The sequence below is a fragment of the Pseudophryne corroboree genome, chromosome 6 (assembly GCF_028390025.1).
Source record: "Pseudophryne corroboree isolate aPseCor3 chromosome 6, aPseCor3.hap2, whole genome shotgun sequence".
In the NCBI taxonomy this organism is placed as follows: domain Eukaryota; kingdom Metazoa; phylum Chordata; class Amphibia; order Anura; family Myobatrachidae; genus Pseudophryne; species Pseudophryne corroboree.
Genome location: NC_086449.1, coordinates 639161095 through 639188541, shown reverse-complemented (window position 1 = coordinate 639188541; position 27447 = coordinate 639161095). Strand labels below are relative to the sequence as shown.

The window sequence follows — 27447 nt, the reverse complement described above, 5'->3', positions numbered from 1 at the left end:
TGAAGTGCCATCCTGTCTGACACTGCAGTGCCACTCCTAGATGGGCCAGGTGTTTGTGTCGGCCACTTGTGTCGCTTAGCTTAGTCACACAGCGACCTTGGTGCGCCTCTTTTTTTCTTTGCATCATGTGCTGTTTGGGGACAATTTTTTCGAAGTGCCATCCTGCCTGACACTGCAGTGCCACTCCTAGATGGGCCAGGTGTTTGTGTCGGCCACTTGTGTCAGTTAGCTTAGCCATCCAGCGACCTCGGTGCAAATTTTAGGACTAAAAATAATATTGTGAGGTGTGAGGTGTTCAGAATAGACTGGAAATGAGTGGAAATTATGGTAATTGAGGTTAATAATACTATGGGATCAAAATGACCCCCAAATTCTATGATTTAAGCTGTTTTTTAGTTTTTTTTTTTTTAAAACACCCGAATCCAAAACACACCCGAATCCGACAAAAGATTTTCGGTGAGGTTTTGCCAAAACGCGTCCGAATCCAAAACACGGCCGCAGAACCGAATCCAAAACCAAAACACAAAACCCGAAAAATGTCCGGTGCACATCACTAGTTTATACCCATACTGTACTTATTTTTGTATAGTCACTCTAGCATCCTGTGCGGTAATCCGTTGTTTCTCTTGTAGCACCATCAGATTGTGTAAACCGCTCTAAGCCTATGGAGACATATTCGCAGGAGAGATCTTCCGATCCCTCTTCGGCTGCATCTGACCAGCTCCTGCTCAGATTCCGGATTCTGATACTGTGCATGTTCACAGTGTTAAGTCCTCATGGAAGAGTCTCGCTCTAAAATGCAAGCCAAGAAACTTCTAGGAACAGCGGTTACTGCTATCGCTGTCCTTGCGGATTACACTTATCACGCACAGGGATATTTTTCATTAACAATGAAAATATCTGCCATAAAATGGAATATTAGTAATTGCGCCAGTGCTGCAATTATTAATAGATTGGGGGGTCAATGACTACGGGTAATGGTATCGCCGGGAGGCTATCCAATTAGCCCCGATGTGGCGCACTACTCCCCCCGATGCCACCACTTATCATGGACTATCATGGTGCCTCAGGCACCCAAAGCATAATCCGTGCTAAAGGGCCTGCCGGAGCCATGATAACACATGGGATCAGCAGCTTATCTCGGATCCAATGTGTAATCGCACGATCACGGGTCCGTTTTTGGACGATCACAACAGCCTCTAGTTGGTCCATCGGTCAAAAATGGTGATATCCGGCAAAAACAGATGGCTTCTAATTGGATACTGCCCATAGGCACCTTAGTCTTCACAAAAAAAAAAAACACTTCAGGATACAGTAGTTGTTTATTTATCGTACTGCAGTTTTCCCAGAACCGTTCGTTACATAACGGGCAATATATTCTATTACTCTGGTGTGTTAATATCTTTTGATCTGATAAATATTGTATGCATAGGCTCATGTTTTAGTTTGTTATATGTACTGCTGCAGAATGCATTATCTGTGGAATATACTGCAAACAGGTAATACTGTGAAAATGGTATGGATGTTAATATGGCCAATGTTTGCATAACCTGAGAACTATCCTGCAGTTATCTTTTGTTTTATTATCATATCACATGGTGTTGTGTCATATTGTGTAGTATAGTAATGTATATTGGTATTAGTATCCTGTGTACTCAAGCAGTAAAATCTGTGATAAAGCCTTACTACTCAGGCTGAAGGCCTGATGGTATAAGTGTACTGGTAAGCATAAAAGGGAAAGAGGTATCCAAAAAAAAGCTACTGCTGCTCCCGAATGTACCCACAAGTGGGTAATGGGGTCACCAGAACCTCTAGGCTCCATAGCCTTACACGTTTACATGCTTTTACTTGCATTTACATGTTTTATATTAAATGGTAACGGTGCTTAAATGGGAGTATGGCTGGCAGAGTAGTTTCCACATGTTATTAGTAACGGAACCATTCAGCATTGCTGCGCATAGCACAGTCCCATTGTGCTTCATTTTCCCATGCAATAGTACGGAGACCTGAACTCATTACATGGCGTTAGTTAGCACCCACAGCCCCAACTCTTTCATATGGGGAAGAGGTCTGGGTTGCGGAGAAATTAATTTGGATTGGATCACACATGCTACTAACATTGCTGGGAGTAGCCGGGCCGTATAAACGCTCAATGCTATTACCGGTGAAAGTGTTGGTGAGAGGGCTCGCAGGACAGCTGCTTTTCATGTTGTGCCGGCATGAGTGCAGTATTCATCTAGTGGTTTGGTGTCTGCAAACGCAACTCGCTGCAAGTCAGACAAATACTTTGCGTGGGGCTACCACTATAGAACAACGAATAGGCCTCTAACACAAGTGTTTGGTATTAATCATAACAGTTCTTGGAGTCATTTATTTAACACATATAATAATAATAATAATAATAATTTTATTTATATAGCGCTCTTTCTCCAATAGGACTCAAGGCGCTTAACAGATACACAGCATAATATAGTACAGAAAAATAATGAAGTACATTTTTCATAAAATACAGAAGCATGAAGATACTAAAAGAGACACTATGGAAATGCTTGAGTAAACAGGAAAGTCTTGAGTCTACTTTTGAAGGATTCTATAGTTGGGGCCTCTCGCACTGTGCTGGGAAGTGAGTTCCATAGAGTCGGAGCCGCATGACTAAAAGCTCGACCCCCAGATGAATTACGGTAGATTCTAGGTACTGCTAAAAGTCCTTCATCTACAGATCGCAGTAATCGAGTGGGGCAGTATGGGATCAGAAGCTGTTTCAGGTACCTTGGGCCTTGGTCATGTAATGCTTTGAAACTCAGTAAGCCAATCTTGAAGAGGATTCGCCATCTTACAGGCAGCCAGTGAAGGGAGTAGAGGATGGGTGTTATGTGGCTGGAACGGGGCTGGTTGGTTAACAGCCTGGCAGCTGTGTTTTGCACCAGCTGTAAGCGTTGCAATTCTTTTGCTGGTAGACCAAGGTAGAGGGCATTACAGTAGTCTAATCGAGATGATACAAATGCATGTATGACTTTTGGCATATCATCTGAGGGAATTAAGTGCTTGATTCTGGCTATGTTCCTCAGGTGAAAGAATGAGGATTTGATTGTGGCTGATATCTGATGTTTAAGTGTCAAGCCATCATCCAGGACAACGCCAAGATTCCGCACATGATCACTGGTCTGTAATTCTGAATCCCCGAGTGTAAGTCCAGTTGGTTGGCTATGCTGCAGTCTTGTCCTTTGATGTTGCGGTCGTATTATAAGGACCTCTGTTTTATCCGGGTTCAGTCGCAGCCAACTGGCGCTCATCCACTCCTGTAGTTCAGCTAGACAGCCATTCAGGGTTGCTACTGGGTTATCAGTGCCCGGAGCAAAGGACAAGTACAGTTGTGTATCATCTGCATAGCAGTGGTAGACCAGGCCATGGCGCCTGATTATTTCGCCCAATGGGAGCATGTATACTGCAAAAAGCATGGGGGATAGTATAGAACCTTGTGGGACACCACATGGCAATGGCACTGGTGGTGATGAGTATAATCCAGATGATACTCTCTGTGACCTGCCTGTGAGAAATGATTTGAACCAGTTTAGGACTGTGCCATCCAGACCACAGAAGTGTATCAGTCGCTCAATCAGAAGCCCGTGGTCCACGGTATCAAATGCTGCCGAGAGATCCAGAAGGATTAATATTGAACAGTCACCTCTGTCTTTTGCCATCAGAAGATCATTTAACACACACACCAGGGCTGTTTCAGTGCTATGTCTTCTCCTGAATCCTGATTGAAATGGATCATAAATATCATGGGTTGTCAGGCGAGTTTCCAGTTGATTTGCAACCACTTTCTCAATAACCTTTCCTAGGAAAGGAAGGTTTGATACCGGTCTGTAGTTGGACATGCAGTCGGGATCTAAATTAGGTTTTTTAAGAAGTGGTCTAACAATTGCTTCCTTTAGGGGTCCGGGAAAAATGCCTGTCTGCAAAGAGCATTGAACAATTTTTGCAAAGACAGGACCGATTATATCCGTACAACCTATTAGAAGCTTGGTTGAGGCTGGGTCCAGGCCACAGGTGGTGGGACGCAAAATCCGAGCAATTTCAGCAGTGTCATTTACATCCACTGGGTCAAAGCTGGTCCATGAAGGCAGGTAGCTTATATTGGCAGGCTTTGTAGTTTGGCTCTCCTTTGATGGCACTGTGGATATTCCAGCCCGGATGGTGGATATTTTATCTGCAAAGAAGTTTGCAAACTCGTTGCATCTTGCTTGGGAAAGGGTCTCATCAGTCTGCAGGCATGCTGGCTTGCAAAGCATCTCCACTGTGCGGAAAAGTTGAGCTGGCCTATTGTTTGCTGCTGTGATCTCATTTGACAGGAACTGTGATTTCTTGCGAGTGATTGTCGATTGATATTCTTCGTTATGCTTTATTAGTTTTATTTTGTCATCCACTAGGTTAGTCTTCCTCCATCGTCTTTCCAGTCTACGCCCCCTTTTCTTGAGCTCACTAACACTGTTGTCGTACCATGGAGCTTGACGATGTGGTTTACGAGGTCTTATACGCACAGGGGCGATAATATCAATTGCAGCCTTAACATCCCTATTATAATAACGGACTAGGGAACAGGGATCTTCACAGGCACCCAGTATAGCAGAGAGATCCATATTTGCTGCAAGAGCCTGGGGAGTCATACCCCTCCTTGGACGGTACCTGGTCAACTCCACGGGCAGAGATCTTATTTGAGGGGTTGCAACTGAGAACCAGAGGGAGTAGTGGTCTGACCAGATGACTGGGTTTATTTTTAGGTCAGTGACTTCTAATCCAATCTGAAAGACAAGATCAAGAGTGTGACCACTTTTATGTGTGGCAGAGGGAATTATCTGTGTGAAGCCCAGACCATTCATTGTGCACAGGAGGTCTTGGCCAAGGCGTGAGAGCTCATCATCCACCCATGCATTGAAATCCCCGAGGATGAGCCATCTTTGATGTTCCAGAACCAGGCCCGCAACAGTGTCTGCAATTTCTTGTAGAAATATCTTTCCATCTCCAGGTGGCCGGTAGATGAGAAGTACTCTGAAACCTAATCCTGTCGAACTCTGGGCAGCAATGCACTCAAATGAGCGAGTAATTTCAATAGGGTGGACCCTAAGTTTAAGTTCTTTTTTGAAGCAGATAGCCACCCCGCCACCCCTGCGGTCCAGTCTTGGGTTGTGGATGACAGAGTAGTTTGTTGGTACCGCAGCCTCCAATATAGGTGCTGCATTTTCGTCTAGCCAGGTCTCTGTAATACAGGCTAGATCTGCAGATTCAATAAGGTCAGCAATTGTTGCAGTCTTGTTTCTTATAGATCTGGCATTACAAAGGACTGACCTGATTGGGCATACCAGAGGGCCTTCAGTTTTCTTTATGTTAAGTGCAGGAGCTCTGGGTATGGGGGTCACAAAGCGAGAGTTGACAGTTCTGTCCTTCCAAACATAGGGCCGTCTTTTGGGTATTACTTCTATTTGATTGTTCTTTGTGTATGGGGGTGAGCAGGTGGGCAAAGGACGTAGATGGTTACCGGGGGAAATAAGTTTCCTGCCTGCTCGCTTCCCACGAATGCGCCTGTGTTTTCTTTTTAAAATGCCAAGGGATTGGAGAATAGAAGCCTGTGATGGTGTGATAGGAACTGCAGAACGTGGTGGGCGGAGTGAAAGAATGAAGCTGGAGCAATATGTATACATTTGGTCATCAATGACAGATTACTATGAGTTTGAGCTGCATATGATGATGAGAGAGGGAGAGAAAGCAGTGTTTTTTTGTTTTTGTTTTTTTTTTTTCTTCCTTTTTGTGTTTTGTTTTCCCCCAATCGGTATTTGATCCAAAATTCTAATGGGTTTATGAGCAAAGTTATTGCTATAACCTATTGGGTATATTTGAAGCAAGTGATAAATAAAATAGCTGCTGATTTAATCAATTATCCTAGCATAGGCAGACTTTTGGGAAGGTGTTAGAAGCCAATTCCATATACATTTTTTCTAAAATCCTGCTTGGTTAAGAGTGTATGTTGAAATGAATGACCAGGTTGTCCTAAAGCAGTAATGGACCTCCGTGTTTTCCATGTGATCCAAAAAATCCCAATAAAGGTAAGAAATGCAGAAATGCTCTGTGCAATGTGCACTGTGGATAGTTAGGCAGAAACTTATCTATGAACCCCTTATTTAGAAGTTTGTAACTAACCTTTACTATGTTAATGTCCTCTTCACTTTATATTCTGGCAGTGTAATCATTTTAATCATTTATTCTAGAAATGTAAATGGGCTCGTCATCAAGTTTAACAGGAATAAGTTTTGTTATCGGGTTTATTTAGTTTTAAGAATTGTAAAAAGCCTACTCCGTTTCTAATATCCTGGCTTTCACATTCCTGCTCTTGTTTAGTCTATTATTCAAGGATTTGGAATAATTGTGTTGGCAGTCTCTGCCACAGGCTTGCATGGCTGTCCGGAGTCACCTCATTATAGGTTTGCTCCTAACCTAACGTAAAAATGGAGCTGCTGGCCACACATGGACTTATCCACATCAGTATAGGCAAAGTACTGTCACAGTTAATTGCTGTAGTACCATGTGTGCCGTGTAACACCATAGATGCAAGTCTTCCAGGTGTGTGCTGTAGTTGTCTGCATTTTACTCCATACATCTCCCAGGATGCCCTGTAGGCGCCTGGAATTCGTGAGGTTCAGCAAAGTCTGCAATTGTCTTGGATGACCAAAGTCACTCACATCTTTATGCATTAGTGGGTGGTCCATCTGTAGACACATCACCCCAATCTGCCCACCATGACATTGTATACCTCCACCATGCATGACCCGGATGGCAGGCCTACAATATCAGCAAGTATGAATTTAACCATATCTCCCATCTCCTCAACAGCATCTTAAATCTTCAGGTTCTAGAGTGACAGCTTTCAGCCTATTTTCTGATAACAACTCCATTTCCTCTCCCCCCACTTAACTCTGATGGTGGAATTTAGTGGAGGACAGGACACTTAAAACTTTAAGCCTGTGCTATTATTGTGTCATACAAAATAGCTCAGATGAAGCTGGGGACCACTGTCTCATGGGCATCCAGTCATGTTGTCAATATTTAGGTTTCCGACAGCCAGAATGCAGACTGTCATCATGTGACATGTCTACATCATCATTATGTAGACATTGTGCATGGTGACAGTACATTTTACTGCTAGGGTTAGTTTTAGGATTATAGTTTAAATAGTGAAAATAAATCACTAGTTAAATATCGACATGCCGACTGTCAATATAACAATCCACACCCGTCTTATGTGCCCTCACACAGTTAATAGTAGATAAGAAAATCAGAGAGAAAAGGTCCCATTATGAATATGAAGCTGTACTGATATACAGAGGTGTAGTCATACATCAATGCTGTAGTCATACCAACAGCCCCTCTTGGCGGGATGCGGGCAAGATCCCGCCGGATTGAATCCCGACACCGGAATCCCGACCGGCACAATCCCGACATATCTCCCTCTGTGGGTGTCCACGACACCCTTAGAGGGAGAATAAACTAGTGTGCCCGCAAGGGGCTGCGTTGCGCTCGCCCCCCTGTCGGGATTGTGCCGGTCGGGATTCCTGTGTCAGTATTCCGACCGCTGGGATCCCGTCCAGCGGGATTTCGTACTGATCCCCTCTTGGCATGCTATGTCGCGTGAGACTGCGTTTGCGCTGGGTGTCTTTTTCTGTGGAAAATGCGTCATAACGCCTTGTATATCTGTGTGCGACTGAGTCTCTGAATCTGTATATAAAGTGATACAATGTAGCAGCTGCAGCTTTTTTCCAATACAAGTTCTGTTATGCTCCATATATAGACTCAATTAATCAGCACAGTCTCCTGGTGCGTCACAGTCGCATCGCGTTGCAACTAAGATGCATTTTCGGCAAAAAAAAAAAAAAAATAGACACCTGGTGCAAGCAGAGTCTCACAAGACCTGTCTGCTCCCGCTGCATGGCGTACTGAGGCTAGGTGTATGAGGACACAATGATAATTGTGCTTAGGAAGTCCACAACCCATTTTACATCTATAAACATGATTTTTATTGGTACTAAGAAAAGAGACTAAATTGGGTTGGACCCGTGTAAAATTAATTGTAAGAAAATTCTAGGGGGGGGGGGGGGGGGGGGGAAACACATGGCTTTGACTACAGTAATGTCACCATCACATAAGCCACTGTATATTCAGAGCTTTCTGAAATGGTTATGTGAAGTCTGATTTACGATGGTGTGAAGAACAAAGCAAATAGTGTTACATGCTCCGGTACATTATGTCATGGTCATGAGTAACTTATTCTTTATCAAAGTGCAAACAGCATAGGTAAATACTGGCACACATTTTTCAGATGCCAGTTACTAGCACAGCCTGTAACAGAACCTGCTCACTGCAATGTGAGAGACAGGAACCGTATGCTATCCTGGGATGGCAGTAATAGGATTGCGGTGGTATATGTACCACCATGATGCTTGTCACATACACAACATGGCAAAGTTAAAGAGATCTGTACACAGGACACGCAGTCACCCCCTAAGGTTAAAAGAGAAGACATTTTATACTCGGCGAAGGAAAGGTTTCTTCACAGTAAAGATATGGAATTCTCGGCCAACCTGGTTGGTTTTGCCTTGTAAATGTTTGCGGTTTTTAACTAAAAATGTACAAGTTCGGCCTGATTCTCGGAGCTCCATCCGTCTCGCAACCCATTACATCCAGTCCAACATGTTTAAAAAAAGGGTTAAGCACATTTTTATCAGATAAAGGTATCCAGGTATATAATATTTAATAATGTTTGGTAGTATCTGGGTCATTAAAAAGTAAATCCCGAGCATAACAGTAGATCAAATATGTTCAACGTGATGGACAAATTGTCTTTTTTCAACCTCAACAACTATGTAACTATATCATAAAGCGTTCCCACCAGTGACAGCATACACTTTTTCCTCCAGCCATAGGGATTTTTCGTCCTTCAAACAACAGACCCCATAGTCTGCTTACACTAGCAGTTCAAAATGTCAGTGTGCCTTGTAGGTATTGATGGAACCAAGTATCAGAAAAGTTAGAAATGTAATGAGTCTATTTAACAGGGGGTACAAAAGGTATGTCAAGTTTGGAGTACTGTGATCAAACCGGCCAGGGTACCCCCCCCCCCCACACACACACACACACACACACACATATACCCTGTCCCCCTTCACCTGTTATGGTCCGGGCCATGTTTAAGATGTTGCAACGTCATTACACATGATTAACCCTAGAGTGAATGTGTCTGTGTGTGCATGTGATAGGGAATATAGATTGTAAGCTCCACTGGGGTAGGGACTGATGTGAATGAGCAAATACTCGCTGTAAAGCGCTGCGGAATATGTGTGCGCTATATAAATAACTGGTAATAATAATAATAATGCTGCACCTAGCACCGCCTCTTTCTTGTTCTCTCCCTGCCTCACAGCTACAGCTGCCCACAGACACCTAAGAGGAGCAGAAACGCCTGGCAAGAAGCAACGGAACCGCCAGGCACATTTACAAGCAGCAGCAGCATTCGCTACCTGCAGAGACCCTAAAGGCCCATACACACTTGCCGATAAAATGAGTGGCGTCGCTCATTTCCCCCCTCCCTGAGCGACGCCGCTCCTTTTATCTGCAAGTGTGTATGCCACCAGCGACGACCGATGCGCGGCCCCGCGGGTCGGCAACGATCGTCGCTGACGGCAGTGCATGCATGCAGGATCTGGACTCTCGTCCAGGACCTGCATGCACGGCTGGCGGAGGCGTGACGTCACTGAGCGATATGATCGGTCATATCGCTCAGTGTGTACAGTCGGCCGCCGACCGGCCGGCCCGGGAAGGGAAACATTAGACGACGTCGCTCATAGAGCAACATCGTCTAATGTGTACGGACCTTTACAGCTCTCACCAATGAGGCAGTTGCCGCTACAATCAAGCAAGGTGAACTTGAATTAATGACTGACTGACAATTAAAATCTATCTATCTATCTGTATGTATATAAACAGAGGGGCAGATTTAATTAGGCAGTACAGATGGTGTAATAGCATTGCCATTACTGCCTTATAACACGTAGGTCATGGATTCGATTCCCACCATGGTCCTAACTGTGTGGAGTTTGTATATTCTCCCCGTACTTGCGTGGGTTTCCTCCACAATCCAAAAATATACTGGTAGGTTAATTGGCTCCCAATGAAAACGAAACCCTAGCATGATTGTGTGTGTAGATGTGGTAGGGAATATAGGCCCAGATTTATCAAGCCTTGGAGAGTGATAAATTGCACGGTGATAAAGTACCAGCCAGTCAGCTCCTGAATGCCATGTTGCAGGCTGTATTTGAAAAATGATAGTTAGGAGCTGATTGGTTGGCACTTTATTACCGGGCAATTTATCATTCTCCAGGGCTTGATAAATCTGGGCAATAGGCTGTAAGCCCCACTGGGGCAGGGACTGATGTGAATGGCCAAATATTCTCTGTAAAGCGCTGCGGAATATGTGCGCACTATATATATATATATATATATATATATATATATATATATATATAAAAAACTGGTAAGAATTATAATTAACCATGGGACTTACAGCACGGCTGAGCTATTCAATTATTGCCGTTACCCCGTGTGGCATTTCTCAGGAGCTGCAAGGAAAAATCTGCATTAAGTTCACCTTCTGGTGCTTTCCACACAGGGTAATTCCATAGGCCTGGCCACTTAATGGGCTTACCTTGGAAACTGGCAAAAACTGAATAGCTCCGGAGAGGCAACAGTAAAGGGCCCTACTCACTGGCCGACCCGCCGCCGAGCTGCCCGACGGCGGATACGGCCGACGAGCGACCCGGCGGCGGGGGGGCAGTGAAGGGGGGAGTGAAGTTTCTTCACTCCCCCCGTCACGCGGCTGCATTGAAGTGCAGGCAAATATGGACGAGATCGTCCATATTGGCCTGCATGCACAGCCGACGGGAGACCAGCGATGAACGAGCGCGGGGCCGCGCATCGTTCATCGCAGGAGTCTCCACACTGAAAGATATGAACGAGTTCTCGTTCATTTATGAACGAGATCGTTCGTATCTTTCAAAAAATCGGCCAGTGTGTAGGGCCCTTAAGTCCCGAATTTAATTGAATCTACCACAAAGTGTAAGTGATTGCCTAATGGCTCGTGATCCCGCAGTCTGAATTCCCTACCTGTGCCCCTGTTATTGGTCTTTCCCGTACGCTACGGCCCTGAATCCAGTGACTAGGCTATTTAGCATTTTATTTCCAATAAGCAGCTGTCCCGGTGAATGGTAACGCCACTTCTTTCAACGCTGATGGCAGAAGTTAAATGTTATACTGCAAAGCGGTCTGGAGAGATGATTCTACACAGTCTGAGGAAAGAGCTGCTAAACCATCTGAAGATGGCAATACCTATCGGAAACAGGCTAATAAAATCCCAGTTTTTCTCAGCTTTTAAAATTGGAGAGGACTGTCATTCCCATACAGAAGTATACGAGGACAGTGGTATTCAGTGGCACATGGTGATAGACTGCTTGTATAATCTGGGTACACACTGGAGCGACGGGTATTCAATCAGACATCAAAACGAATGCCCATCAGCCCAGATTGCGAGTACACACTGGAGCGACCTTAATGAAAGACAAAATGATCATGTTCCGTCCTTCATTAACATATATCAGGACGCTAACGATATCGCTTGGTTTGATGTGTAGCACATCAAACCAAGTATCCGTCGCTAGCGACTGCAGAAGCGCACAATCCCCCATACACATTGAGCAACGTAGGAGATATGTCATTTCATAAATAGGAGTCTGTCTGATTTTCATCTGGACAGAAGTAAGGTGAATAGATTATAGAAATGAACTGCATTTATTTTTCAGGAATATTTAGATATTTTAGACTTGCAAAATGTGTGTTTTTCCCACAGCCACAAATGTATACTGAGTCAACAGCAGAAACGAGTATAGCTGGTTAATGTATAACCAAAATCATAGTAGAGAAAGTGTTTGCCTGACTGCTGCATTAACAGTAGCTTTAAGTGCAGTTTAAATTTACAGATCAACGTTTAACACATTCTGTGGTCAGATCTTGTACAGAGATGGATATAGAAGGCATGTTTGCCATCACCTGTTTTGAACAGGTCAGTGGATTAGAAAGGTGTTTCACTACAGGTGAGGGCAATTATAAATGGAGAGGGAAGTCCAGGAGCGGAGCATTCTGTCCCTCCTGGAGAGGGTCATGTTGGGAGGTATGCAATAAGCACATGTAGAAACGTAGGACTGTAAAATTTCACAATGCCACAATATCAACATATAGAAAAGTTGCCTGAACAATTGCTGTAGGGTGATGTAGTCAAGATCCTGATGGATCTAGGCAGTCAGTATAAGGCTGCAGGGGATGGACAGGGTCAGGCCGTGGGGGAGGGGAACAGATAGGGTTAGGCTGCGGGAGCGGGGGGTGGGTTAGGATTTGGGTTACAACGCTCACCGGGATCCACCGGCATTGTGACCGCTGGCATTCCACTGTCAGGAGTCTGACTGTCGCCAGCATTTCATATCCAACCCGCTGTAGGCTACTGTGCCCCATTTAACTGAAAGAACACTATTTTTCTTGTATGACAGACACTATTAAAACCAGTGATGTGAAGGCAGGGGAGGCAGAGCCTCGTCTGTCATGATCCAAGAATTTTCACTATAAAATGAAGAAAATACAAAGAAGATATGTAAAACTACTGCAGCAGCACTGAGCAGAGAGATGGAGGCTGAGTGGCTGCTAAAGGAGGCATGCCTGGTACTGCAGCAGCTACACTAGGTCTGCGCTCCCATCTTTCCAGCCCAGTGGACTCCCCTATCTCACTGACCGCCCCCCCCCCCCCCCAATCCCAGTGTCTTCCCCTTCTCTAGCCCAGTGTCCCCTGTTATCTCACTGACCCACCTCGCATTCTAGTGTTTCCTCCCTTCCCGCCCTATCCAGCCACTGGCCCATCTCATTGCCCGTGCCCTCGCCACCTACCTAGAACCCCCAACCAGCCCAATGACAGTGACCCCCATTTAGCATGGAGTCCCCCCTCCTCCAGCCTAGTGTTCCCCGCTCCCATCTCATTGCCATTATTTCCCATTCAGCTCAGTGCCCCTCCATCACACTGTCTCCAGATCTAGCCTACTGTGCCCCTTATGTATCACTCTCCCAATGTCTCCCCAGTAATTGACCTCACTGCACGTCACTGATTAAAAATGATCCATTATTGCTGGCCATACATGCAGAAAAGAAAAAAAAATCCCCCAGTACACTGCAATAGGCCAGCATTAAGAGATTTAAATCCTACATAATAATAGAAGAGGCAGAGGTCTCAGTTACTTACATTTGCAAACATATGATAGGCTACCAGCCATGTCAAGGCGTCTCTGCTCTTTTGATCCTACACTATATGATAACATCATCTACTTTGGGTCACAGGTTTATGTATTTCCAAATTGATTGCTAACCTATCTAGGCGGCACCCCAGATACTCCAATGTCTTGGGTATGGGATGCAGGCAGTTAGGATGCTGGCGGTCAGAATATCGACATTGGTATCCTAACTACCATTATCCCGAGGGTTAAACTAACCCTACCCAACCCGAAAACTCCCTTCCCACACCTTAACCCTAACCCTCCCCGGCATACATACATTCAGGATTCTGGCTGGTGGGATTCCGCGTTGGCATTCCAGCACATGTCGGGATTCCGGCAGCAGCCTCTTGACCACTGGAATCCTGTACGTCGGGAATGGGGCCTCGTCCAGGCCCCTTGAGACCCACCAGGTATGCTGCCTTGCGGAAAATCAGGCTGAAATATGTAATGAAATATGCGTCCAAGTGCCACCCCCCAACAAGTGCCGCACATGCTTAGTGGGAAATTCACCATTGTGTGTGTGTCCCCACATCTGGTACGCAGTTCTATTTTGCAACATTTTGTGTGGCACTGATACACAAAGGATTTTTTTTTAATCATTCATAGAGCTGTATTTTATTTTATATGCATGGTTTGCTGTTGAAGTGCGGTTTTGTGATTTTTTTTTTGCAGTTTACATTTTGTGGCACTATTGCACTTTATTGATCATTGGGCCTAATTCAGACCTGATCGCTAGGCTGGGTTTTCGTACAGCGGACGATCAGGTCTAAACTGTGCATGCGTGTCGCACGGGTACAAAGTGGATCGCCGCTCAGTGGTGGGTTTGTGCGAAGAATCCATTCGCATGGGCGTTTGCAAGGAGATTGACAGGAAGAAGGCGTTTGTGGATGTCAACTGACCATTTTCTGAGAGTGGTTGGAAAAATGCAGGCGTGTCCAAGCGTCTGCAGGGAGGGTTCCTGACATCAATTCCGGTCAGGCTGATGTGTTCGCAGCGGCTGAGTATGTCCTGGGCTACTCAGACTGCACAAACTCTGTTTGTACAGCTCTGCTACAGATGCATTCGCACACTTGTAAAGCGAAAATACACTCCCCTATGGGCGGCGACTATGCGAACGCAGGACTGCAAAAAAACCTAGCGAGCGAATAGGTCTGAATTAGGCTCATTCTTACAGAATTACTCTATGCACTTTAAATTTTCGTTTAGTTGTATCCAACAATGGTGGAAATAAAGGAAGATGGAGCCAATATATGAAGCACAAAAGCCTACTTGTCTTATAGATTTGTTATGCACGCTATAATGTTATATTTGTGGATTTGTCAACACGAAAGGTGCTCTCTCTCTCATACATATATATATATATATATATATATATATATATATATATATATACGCACACACACACACACACGCAGTACTGTGCAAAAGTTATAGGCGGGTGTTGAAAAAAATGCTGTAAAGTAAGAATGCTTTCAAAAATCAATTTTTTTTTAAGTTTACTTTTATCAATTAACAAAACAAAAAGTGAATGAACAGAAGAGAAATCTATATTATATTAATATTTGGTGTGACCACCATTTGCCTGGTCGGCCAAGGAAACTCAGTTCATCAAATGAAAGATACATCATGCTTACTTCCCGTCGAAATCGGATGATACCCAGTTTATGTTTAGATACTGTATCCTCTAATCATCTTGCCACTAAGTCCTCCCAGCAGTCAGGCCCCCATTTAAGTCAGCTTGCTGGTGTATTCCTTTCCTGTACTCATGGCCATCTTTTCGTATGGGCTGAAATTGAATGGGCAGTTGCCCAAGGGCCCCAGGATAGAAGGGCCCTAGGCCGATTGCTGATGGTCCCCTTTTTCCAGGGGTACCAGATTTTTATTAAATCGGCCCTGGAGAACCGGAGATATCCGACTATAAAGCAGTGGTCCCCATCCGAGCCTGTCAATTGCTCTTCCCAGCCAGATATATCAGGTTCTGTCTGACTTAGAGTTTTTCTGAGGGTATACTCCAAAAGCTGGGACTCTCCCCTTTCAGCGGACACTGGCATCTGAACTCTACTATGCCTAGGCCCAGAGGTACTATCAGCCTTCCAGGTCCCTGATCCAGTTCCACACACCTGGTATGCAGTTTTATATTTTCGTCGGTGGATTACTCTGGCTCCTGAACTCTGATCCCCAAGTCCCCAGTACCTACTGAAAGTTGGAACTCTCTAGTTTTTTATACCATTGAAAGCTAAGAAATCTATTTCCAGGAACTGGAGATATTAGCAGTCAAACAGGCTGCCCTCTCACCAGAAAAAGATGAATATTAAGCCCTCGCCACTATCCACCCCTCCCTTCCTACAGTTTAGTGTTCTACCTCCCGCCCCGTCTCCCACCATCTGTGCAGAAAAGGAGTAAATGGCAGAATGTACTGCTCCAGGTACCACAGGCTGAGCAGAAAGTACCCCCCCCCCCCCCCTCAGGACACTAAAGCTGCTGCTGACAGCACCCCCCCCCCACACACACACAGCTGGAGGATAGATAGGGGCCGCAGTGCATTGCTTTCCCAGGGGCCTACACTGCTGTTAAGGCAGCCCTGCCTATAGTGTTCCTGTTTGAATGTACTTCACAAAACTGACAAGTAGATAGGGTTAGTGCATTACACTTAGGGGTCTATTTACTAAGCCTTCAATGGAGATAAAGTGGACGGATATAAAGTACCAACCCACCATCTCCTAACTGTCATTTTTTAAACCCGGTTTGTAACATGGCAGCTAGGAGCTGATTGGCTGGTACTTTATCTCCATCCACGGCTTAGTAAAATAGACCCCTAAGCCTGTTAGTTCTTTTGTTGCACATTGGGGTCAGTTGTATGGTTGAAGTTGAGCTTTAGGTTAGGACACATTAACCTGGTAGATCTAGAGAAGCCAGATGGAAGGCTTGTGCCTGTTTTGTGAAGGTACATACAGTAGGTGCAGTGAACAACAATCGAGGTGACCAGGGCTTGCATTGGTGATTATCACTTTGCCCTAACTGTACACCTCAGGAGACCTAAGTAGGCCATAGTGTGAGGTACTCTGTAGGCAAATAACAATGTCTGGGGCACTTGCACCAGTGATGATAAATACCCACCCCAGCAATAGGTAGGCAGCCCTAGGTTATTCCCCTGCTGTATCTGTTGGGTTGTACCTGATTGTAACATATCCCATCCATGCTAGAGGCATCCAATCTGCATTCCTGAACCAGCTGCGGAACACCAAGTTTCCTGAAAGTAAGCACAGATGGAGCAGGTAAGTGCCATACTACACCATCACGCGGGACCAGTATGCAATCCTGGCGGACGGGATGCTGGCCGTTACATTACCGATGCTGGCATCCCGAAGGTCGAGATTCCGACAGGGGTGAAGTACAGTAAGTATTCAAACCCCCCTCCCCGGCACCACCGTAACCATCCCTTACCGAAGCCTAACTCCAAACTCCTTCTTTGTGCCTAACCCTAACCCATCCTTTATGCAGCCTGTCAAAGTCGAAAAATATTGCAGTACACACATCAAGTACAAACTACACACGCGCGTGTACTTGTTCTGCCGTGCGTGCACATATCCGCAATTTGCGTATGGTCGCTCCCGCGGTCCTGCGCATTAGCGCGTGGTATGGGTATTTACGGTAGAGTTTGTGAACGCATGGAAAGCTATCAAAACACATTACTTATTTAATCCAAATAGTGCACAATGTACACAGTCTCCCTGCACCACATCAGTAAGTTACAGCAGTTAAAGTGGTAACAGAACAAAGGGATTCACCTTTACAGGATAGGAGGGGACAGAACAAGGTTATAAGGTGGTGTTTGGTATCCAGCCGTAGGGTATTGTAAGGGTAATATTCCGGTGTTGGTTTGAAGAAGATCGCATGTTCCTGCAAATAGTTATGTGCAGGAGCAGAATATAGATATAAACTGTATTTACTGTACATTATGTATGCGGCGGGAATCCAGAGGAGACCACCCACAAGAGCAGTTGGAACAGAAATCGCCCACCTATTCAAACCAACCTATGACCTCTCCTGTACTGTAAATGACCATCCCTGTGTCCAATGGACAAAGAGATTACAGTATCCATTGTGTTAGGTTTTGGAAGAATTGTATAAAGAGAGCCTGCTGCAGGCGTGGTCAGACACAAGACTCACAAAGTTATCTATCAGATGACTGAGGACCAGACTGGGTAGCGCGGCGAATCCAATCACGTATGTACCATTGACTGTAGCCATTATTCTGTTGTACTGTATTGTATTGTATATATTGTAACCCCCTTTCCGTAATAATATGCTGTGGTGTTGGAACCCAGCAGTTTAATTACAATCTGGTGTTGTGTCTTCCTTTCCCTGCTAAGGTTTAAAGTGTATTATTATCGCATTGCATAGCTGTTAAGGGTTTGCGGTGTATCTCTGGGTGTGTACGCACTGTGTGTACTTTGTATCGTCAGCGCGGCGTTTGTACGCAAAGTTCGTACACACCCATACCCTTTGTATACCCTCTCACATTGTTGCCATAAGACTCAAATTGTTAGATTCATTTAGATCTGTGTGAAACCGGTTACATTTTGTTGCTATATAGTTAAAACTAAAATAAATGTTTAAGGAAGTAAGTCTAAAGCACAAACGCAGTCTGGCCTAGTTGTAAAGGTTTATACAGAAAGAAACTGTGTTGTGTTAAGTGAGCGATTATAGTTAGTATTGCTCACATTTATAGAAGTTGTGTGATTTGTTTTATTGCATACGCACATTGATACACGTGGTACGGAACGTGAGGACAGCGTACAAAAAACGTGCACGTGGCGCAAGGCCACACACGTGGCATAGAGGTACGCACGGTTGCGTAATTACACAAGCTTGCGTAGGGTTGTGTGCGCATAATAAAACCACACGATAGTTCGTTTAGTTTAAAGGTGGGACAGTAGCCATGCTACAATAGCACAAAACTGCCCAGTTTCTAAAGCAGATTAGTATTAAAAAAAATTTTTATTGCCTCTGGGGGTAAAGCTGCCAACCTGAATGAATCCAAATTTTCTGTACAGAAAAACCAAAGTGTATTTGAGTGAGCGAACATAGGAGTGAGTGGATATTCGAACCCAGGGAATTCGGGATCCCGTCGTGTGGTACACCGAGTGAGTGGAGGCTTGGTGGCGTGAGGCGGCTAACTCACGTTAGTATAAGGTTTAATACGCAAGTCGTGAGGTGATTTGCAGAGGAGCGTGATAGTGCATAGTATTGCGATTAAAGTTAAAAGGTTTTGTATTACGCTCCGAACTGAGGGTCGCAGTTCGTACATCGACCAGTGGTCGTACAGCAGATAAGTAACAAGTACCTATACGCTGTGCGATTGGACCGCGCGTTTGTGGGTGCGATATATACAGCGCAACTTGATACCCCTTTTACGAGCTTTTGCGTAGAACCGCGGTATCAGTAGTGCTGTGTAGAGCATACGCAAGCGTGATTTGTGTATAAGTGTATAGGGAGTTTTCACTGGTCTCTCTCAGGAATATCTCCAGCTGTGTATATTCACTGGAATAGGTAAGTCACTCCTAAACACTTCCAGTGAATAGAAACCAGATAGGGGCCTCACTGGGTTCGCGGTGGTCACTATTGGAGTGAGTCGTGGTACTCAGCGGAGAAGGAGTGGGTGAAAGCGCTCTAAGAACTTTCACCGTCTGTTCGTATTGTGCATTGGGGATTGCGTAAAAAGGAAAAAGTCCGCGATGGGATCCAATTGCACAAGCGGTGGACGTTTTGCAGCCAGGGTTCAGGTTGAAGAGCCGCGTCCCAAGGGGTCAGCGAGGTTTGTTATGTGTGGTAAATATGGATCACACACGGAAGACTTTTTGTCTGAATGGGTACGTATGACTGACAAAGATAGGGTACCATTCCCTAGGGTGGGCAGCTTTTAACTAGAGGTATTACAGAACTTAAGGATAAGGATATGTCTGATAAAATCCAAGAAACAAAGGATTAGACATACAGATTGTTTAAATTTATGGCAACAGGAGGGGGATGTGCAAAGGGAATTAGCTTGCGCAGCAGGTTCCAAACCTAGCGGGAAAACAATGGCGACCGCACCACCACCACCATATATTGTGGGGGAGAAAGTGGCTACAGACAATGGTACATTGGCACAGGATAGGAGAGTAATTGATAAATATACTAACGCTATCCCATTTTAAATTTTCCCCAGGACTGCGAGCAGGAGGATGAGCCCAACAAGATATCGGCACTCTCTCTAGCAGCCACCATACAGGACACTCAGGTGGGCATGGCCCAACCAACAAGAGCAGTAGTCAGGCCCCTAGCGGAGGGATAAGCGAGGTCGTGTCCAAAGGTAAGTACGGTACCGTACATTATGCAGAGACAATAGCTCCCCACATTCTAGAATCAAACCAGAATGATGTAATTGAATTAAATCCTGTCAGGGTGATTGCAGTCCCCAATGGGAAGACTGACGCTCAGGGAGTCACTCCCATCAGGAACATTGCCATGCACTGTCCCTGGTCCGAGCAGAGTTAAGGTCAATTATGTCAGAATTTCCCGATCCCAGAAAAGATCTAGTCGCATGCCAGAGGTTCATTAAAGAGTTAGGTAACGCCAACGAACCCACGAACAAAGATTGGCGAACAGTGCTACGGGTATGTTTACCCTCAAATATTGACCCCGCAAAATTCATAACTGATTGTAAGTTAGACGCAGAAGTACCTCTCACTGATGAATACAATCAGGAGAATGTACGGCAAATCAATCTGCAATTAGGAGTATATTTCCCTACTGTTGTCAAATGGAATAAAATCTTTTCCATAAGACAAAAGGAAGGTGAAATGGCATCCGAATATTTCCATCGAGCACTGCAGGAAATGTCTAGATACACTGGGATCGAGGACATAAAAGATAATGCGCATCACAGGGAGGTAGCTGTTACTGTATTAATGGACGGGTTAAAAGAGGCATTAAGAACAAGGGTACAAACCTCTCTACCAAACTGGAGAGGTATCTCGGTGGCTGCATTGAGAGAATCCGCTATTGAGCACGACAGGAACATCAGTAAGCACAGGGAGTCTCAGGGGGAAAAGCTGATGACAGTGAGTCTAGACGCACTTACCAAAAAGCCATATCAGCCGAAACCCCAGACCCCTGATGGTAAGTCACGTATAGTAACATGCTATGCTTGTCACCAGGTAGGACATTACTCGAGGGAATGTAAGAATAAAGGTACACATAATGTATACCGACCCCCTAGACCAAGATATGAACCACACTACAATGCACATAATTGTGATCAGGGACCACTTAGGAGAAATTACGAGCCACATGCAGGGGAAACAAGGAGGTACCCACCAAGGAAAGACTGGCAGGCCTCCGAAAATTCTCAGCTACCCCCCTCACATATTGTAGCTGCCAATGCGCTGCGAGAGGGTCTCAACACACAATAGGGGTTGGGCCACACCTGTAGTCTGCAGCCAGTGAAGTTGATTGCTAGCCTTGGTAGTGAACCTGAGGTAACGGTTGATGTAGCTGGTGTACCATTACCTTTTCTCGTAGATACATGGGCGGCCAGGTCAGTGTTAAATTCAACGATATAAAAACCACGGGTAAAACAATTTCGGCAATGGGAGTAACAGGAACTGTGCAACAATACCCTTTGAGTAGACCGGCAGAGATTACGATAGGGCCTTTGCAAACCAAACATTCTTTTCTGTTGGCTGCATCGGGTCCGACTAATCTACTCGGCAGAGATTTTTTGTGTAAAATGCGGTGTGTCATATACTGTACTCCTGAGGGTGTCTTCTTGGATATACCTGGGAACCACGCTCAAGAAGTACAAGATATATTAGACACCCCTCAAAGGCTAATGTTGCATTCTACTGTTATAGACAAGTGTCCATCAAAGGTAGAGGAAATGATCTCACAAATACCGGGTTCCCTTTGGACCAAAGAAGGACAAGACACTGGATTGATGGCGAATGTAGCTCCAGTAGTAGTACAAGTAAAAGATGGTAGGATACCTCCAAAAATCCCTCAGTATCCTCTGAAGCCAGAGGTAGAACTACGAGTGTACCCTGTCATAGAGCGGCTGCTACAGCAGGGCATCCTAGTCAGGATGTCCAGCACCACCAATAGTCCCATCTTCCCTGTGACAAAGAGTGGGGGGAGGGGTTACAGGCTAGTGCAGGATCTAAGGGGGATAAACAAGATAGTTGAGAGCCAATTCCCCGTAGTGCCCAATCCAGCAGTCATCCTCATGCAAATTCCCTCTACGGCAAAATTTTTCACTGTCATTGACCTCTGCTCTGCTTTCTTTTCTGTCCCTCTCCACCCTGACAGCCAGTACCTCTTTGCCTTTACATACAGGGGAGTACAGTACACCTGGACTCGTCTTCCCCAAGGTTTCATTGACAGCCCGAGTATTTTCTCTCAGGCCTTGCATGACTGTTTACAATCCTTTCAACCTGAGAGTGGATCAGTGCCAATACAGTATGTCGATGACTTATTGTTATGTTCTGACTCACTCGAATCGTCCTTGAAAGACACGAAACAGCTTCTGTTTCATCTTTCCCAAATGGGACACAAGTTTTCAAATGATAAGTTGCAGTTGTGCCAGACCAGGGTAAAATATTTGGGACATTGCTTGACTCAAGGACTTAGACACCTCACCGCTGATAGAATACAGGCGATTCGCGACATGACTCTGCCACAAACTCAGCAACAGATCCGCACTTTCCTTGGAATGTGTGGGTACTGCCGAAACTGGATCCCAGGGTTTTCTATACTGGCTTTACCTTTGCAAGAAATGGTCTCTTCAAACAAACCAGAACGGGTCTCGCACACAGATGAGTCCGAACTGGCATTTGAGAGACTCAAACAGTGCCTATCACAGGCACCTGCATTAGGTATGCCAGATTATGAGAAGTCCTTTGAATTGTACGGTACAGAAAGTGCAGGGTGCGCGGCAGGTGTTTTAACTCAGAGACATGGTGATGCCAGCAGACCGGTAGCATACTACAGGGCACATTTGGACACGGTAGCGTGGTCTCTCCCCACTTGCTTGCGAAATGTTGCAGCAATAGCTTTGCTGGTAAGTAAAAGCGAGGACGTAGTGTTAGGACATGACCTGACCATTCATACACCTCAAGCAGTATCAGCCTTACTGAACTCAGCCCAAACCAGACCAGACATGTCTCATCTGCTCGGTTTACAAAGTGGGAATTATCACTGATGGCCCCGGTAAACATCACCATTAAGAGATGCAGCTCACTAAATCCTGCAACTTACTTGCCAAGTGTGCCTGGACAGGCACAAAGGGTGGAGGATGAGAATAATGGTGAAGGAGGATTTAGTGCAGATACTGATATGCATGATTGTATGGAATACCTGAATCAGACTTTCACAGCGACACCTGACATCAGTGACAACCCACTGGAAGGAGTACATTTTACCTTTTACACCGACGGTAGTTGCCACAGACAGACAGAATCGGGAGACTTGTGTACTGGATATGCAGTTGTAGATGACAGAGGTATCATAGAAGCTGAACCCCTGGGCCCACCGCACTCAGCACAAGTTGCTGAGTTGGTCGCCCTAACCAGAGCGTGTGAATTGGCCAAGGGTAAGTCAGCTAATATATACACGGATTCTAGGTACGCCTTTGGAGTAGTGCATGATTTCGGGGCCCTATGGCGCCTCAGAAATTTCATGACGGCAGCTGGTACACCTGTAGCGCATGCGTCCCACATAAAAAGGCTTCTAACAGCGATACAGGAACCAGACAGAGTGGCTGTTATCAAGTGCAAAGCACATACTTACAACCAAGACCCAATTTCACTTGGTAACAGCCGGGGCAGACGAAGCTGCTAAATCAGCAGCCAGCACCCCCATACAAACGAACATCACATCACTGATAACATTCAACACAATCAATACACAAAAATTAATTGAAATGCAAGATTTGTGTTCATTACAGGAAAAACGAAAATGATATAAATATATCAGGGAGCGCTTTTTAATCAAATATCATTAATTTATTAAAATTTATTACTTAACAATACATATGCCAAATAGTACAAACATATGGCTATTAAAATAATTCTCAACTATGTCTGTATAAAGTTCCATAAAATGGTATTGCACACTGATATTGTTACTTTAGGGAGTCTTGGTACATCGGCACTTAATGCATTTATACTCCTTATGTCAGTCTGATGGCAACGTGAGGATCTTTAAGGCAAGCAAGCCAATTAGCAGTGTTTCCTCCGTGTTGATATGCCTAGCAACAGGAACAGCTGGAGGGAGGGCGCTGATCTGATGAAATCTCAGCGCTATGCTACACCCCCGTCTGTTCTATGCTGACAGTCTCCAAAGACGGACTTCGCAATAAGGGAAGGATACTTCTTACCGGACTATACGTGACATGTCTTGCATGGATCTGTTTATCAGCAGATTGTCATCTTTGTCACAGTTAGATGATGTCCGAGGTAGTATCGTGCAATAGTCCTTAAATGTGGAGCTTGAGCATCTCCTAGTGCCGTCCGGGTATTTCAACACCGGCTCCCAGTACAAGTGTGCAGCCGCAGACAGGTTGATGTATGGGTCTGTAAATACGGTCCTTACGCGTTTCTCCGCCCTCTTCTCACGGCGGTTTCGTCATAGACTGCTGATAAACAGATCCATGCAAGACATGTCACGTATAGTCTGGTAAGAAGTATCCTTCCCTTATTGCGAAGTCCGTCTTTGGAGACTGTCAGCATAGAACAGACGGGGGTGTAGCATAGCGCTGAGATTTCATCAGATCAGCGCCCTCCCTCCAGCTGTTCCTGTTGCTAGGCATATCAACACGGAGGAAACACTGCTAATTGGCTTGCTTGCCTTAAAGATCCTCACGTTGCCATCAGACTGACATAAGGAGTATAAATGCATTAAGTGCCGATGTACCAAGACTCCCTAAAGTAACAATATCAGTGTGCAATACCATTTTATGGAACTTTATACAGACATAGTTGAGAATTATTTTAATAGCCATATGTTTGTACTATTTGGCATATGTATTGTTAAGTAATAAATTTTAATAAATTAATGATATTTGATTAAAAAGCGCTCCCTGATATATTTATATCATTTTCGTTTTTTTGGTTCAATTGATTGGTATTCCAGCAGTACCTATTTTGGGAGCAGCTATAATCAAAATATTTTATTGAAAAAACGAGCAGAACGTTTGAATATACAAGCGCTAGGAATTGTATATATTGTCATTACAGGAAAAGGTGGTTTGGAGGTCAAAGGGGTATGGCCAGGAGTCCTCAGGACTTTGGACAGGTGGACACGGTAAGCCAGTGGCCCCCAGAGCATATCTTCCAAGTCTAGCTGAGGCAGCACACGGTCTGACTCATCTGGGCAAAGAGGGTATGTGCAAGCTGGTAAGAGCCTACTGGTGTGCGCCAGGATTCTCTTCTCATGCAGGTAAGAGAGCAATGACATGTTTTACTTGCTTGAGGAAGAATATTGGAAAGTCAATACCAACAGAGCCATCCCATATCCCTCCGACAGACGGACCTTTTCAGGCAATACAAATCGATTTCATACAGTTACCACCCTGTAGGAATTTAAAATATGTGTTAGTTTGTATTGATGTATTTTCCAACTGGGTAGAAGCGTTCCCTGCTGCCACAAATACTGCTACGTTCACTGCAAAGAAAATTGTGCAGGAATTTGTGTGTAGATATGGTATCCCTAGAATAATTGAAAGTGACAGAGGTACCCATTTTCCAGGTGAAGTCTTTCAGGTCATGTGCAAACTGATGGGAATTAATAGCAAGCTGCATACTCCGTACCGGCCACAGGCGAGTGCAAAGGTGGAGAGAGTAAACAGCACTATTAAGAACAAGCTGAGCAAAGTGATGGCTGAAACTAGATTGTCGTGGCCAGAAGTTTTGCCACTAGTGTTGTACAGCATCAGAACCACTCCCAGGTCTCCCCTTAACCTATCACCCTTTGAAATTCTTTTTGGTCGACAACCTCATGTAATGATAGACCCCCAGGATGATTTGAAATGTAATAATGAAGTGACTGTGAAATATTTGGTTGGGATGAGCCAGCAGCTAAGAAATCAACAAAGAAATTTAAAGCTGGTGATTCCTGACCTACCGAACAGTAATTGTCATGACATTGAACCTGGGGATTATGTGATGATTCTAAATTTCTTACGCTCAGGTTGCCTCATAGACAGGTGGGAAGGACCATATCAAGTCTTGTTAACCAGCACAACAGCATTGAAGGTCGCCGAAAGAGAGACTTGGGTCCACTCGTCCCACTGCAAGAAGGTCGCTGACCCGGAGAGAACTCGTGACAAAGAGCAGAGTGTAGAGAATCTCTTATCATTAGAGTGTCTGTTCCGGGGAAGTTGAGAGGCAGGACTGTTGAAGGGCATCTGAGCACAGAGAGTAACAAGACCTAGAACGGTTGTCGCACCACTTTCTTTTTTTCACCTCCCCCTGCATTTTTCCTTTCTTTTCTCCTTTTTATTTTCCTCCTTTCCCCTAACGAAATGGATCGCTCACAAGAGATTGCGTTTCGGGTTCTGTTAGTAATTCTGGTTTTGATCAGGACAGTTTGTTTTGGTGAGGGTCCCAGAGAGGTCGAGCAGGGATCTGGAATGGGTTCTGATGGAGAGTATGAATTTGTAGGATCTCAGGAGCAGCGCATCACTTTAGTAAGGCTGGCATCAGTAAGCGCTCTGGTAGTCAGGGAGCTCGGAGGCACTGTGAGGGGTTATTGTCTGATGAATATTGAATTTGTAGGAATTGTGAGAATATAGTTGAGGATGGGTGCATCCAGAGATGTCAGTCCAACCTTAATATCGACATGGACCGTCATCCGTTGAGTGATTACCACTCACTAGTGGGTAAGGTCTTAAACCAGACAGAATGCTGGGTGTGCACAAATATTGGAAAGCTGCTCAATCAGATGTAATATCAGTCAGGTGCTAAAAGGGAGGGGTAATTCTGTGTAAGAAAAAACAATTTGTGTTCCCTAATGCACACTGAGTGAGTAATAATACTACATAATAATCAGATAATACGGAGATCTTAGTTGCGTATATCTGCAGATATAGGGTTAAGCCCACAGGCCGATCGACAAGGCTTCTCCGTCACTGGGGGTCCCTAATACTAGGTGTGGGTCCGGGGTGCAAGACCCCATCATGCCGGCACAGGCCGGCTACCCCAGGTCAGCACACAGGTGAAAATTAATAAGGGTTAATAAGAAGCACAGAAGTGCTATATAAGTGAAGTGTGATTAAAATACAAAAATATATACAAAGTGATAGGGAAAATCATGAGTGTTAATAAAGTGTTAGGGTGTGCCGACCTGAAGCTGCCCAGCCATACCGACACAGGGGCCACCGCACCCCACACCCACCCCATAAATAATTACATATATGTCTGGGTCTAAATGCCCAGTGTAATGCTGGGTGTGCTCACAGGTACCTCAAGGTCAGAGCAAGTCAGGATTAGTACCGTACCCTTTAGCAATAGATGAGGTACTCGAATTACGGGGTGGGAGACCGGTGGATAAGAAATTCAACATCTCTAGGCCCCCTAGTTTGAAGCTCCACCAGTATCATGTAGACAGGTCCTTATTGTGTTTTAATATTTCCAATTACCGAAAACCGGGAAATTGGGAAGTGACGTGGAATAACCAGACAATGACCTTTTCACACAGAGCTGATAGGATACCCATAGACTCTGAACTTGTACGCCAAATAGCCAACAGTGGGAGGTATTTTTGGTATAGGTATACTCGTGGAAGCAAGACCATGTGGGTTGGAAAAGTATCGCCAGGGTATTGTGCTCATATCATCCAGCCCGATACTTGTACTGAGCAGATGGGAGAGCTAGGGATTGGGTTCTTCACTTGGAAAGTTTGTAATATGGTGATGTTATATTTTGTCCCCTATGTTCTCCCAGATGATGCCTATTTCATATGTGGGAGGAAGGCGTACAAGTGGCTTGCCCCG

General features: G+C 44.9%; 1 protein-coding gene across 3 annotated transcripts in view; it reads right to left on the bottom strand.

Moving 5' to 3' along the window:
- SHROOM1 (shroom family member 1) overlaps positions 1–27447 on the bottom strand; it is a 240837-nt gene that overhangs the window by 148278 nt on the left and 65112 nt on the right. The window contains exon 2 of one of the 3 annotated variants that reach the window (XM_063928168.1): positions 16590–16665. The exons of the other annotated variants lie outside the window; for them this stretch is intronic. The gene's annotated coding sequence lies outside the window, so the exon portion shown is untranslated. The remainder of the gene's footprint in view (positions 1–16589; positions 16666–27447) is intronic. 3 annotated transcript variants of the gene reach the window in all.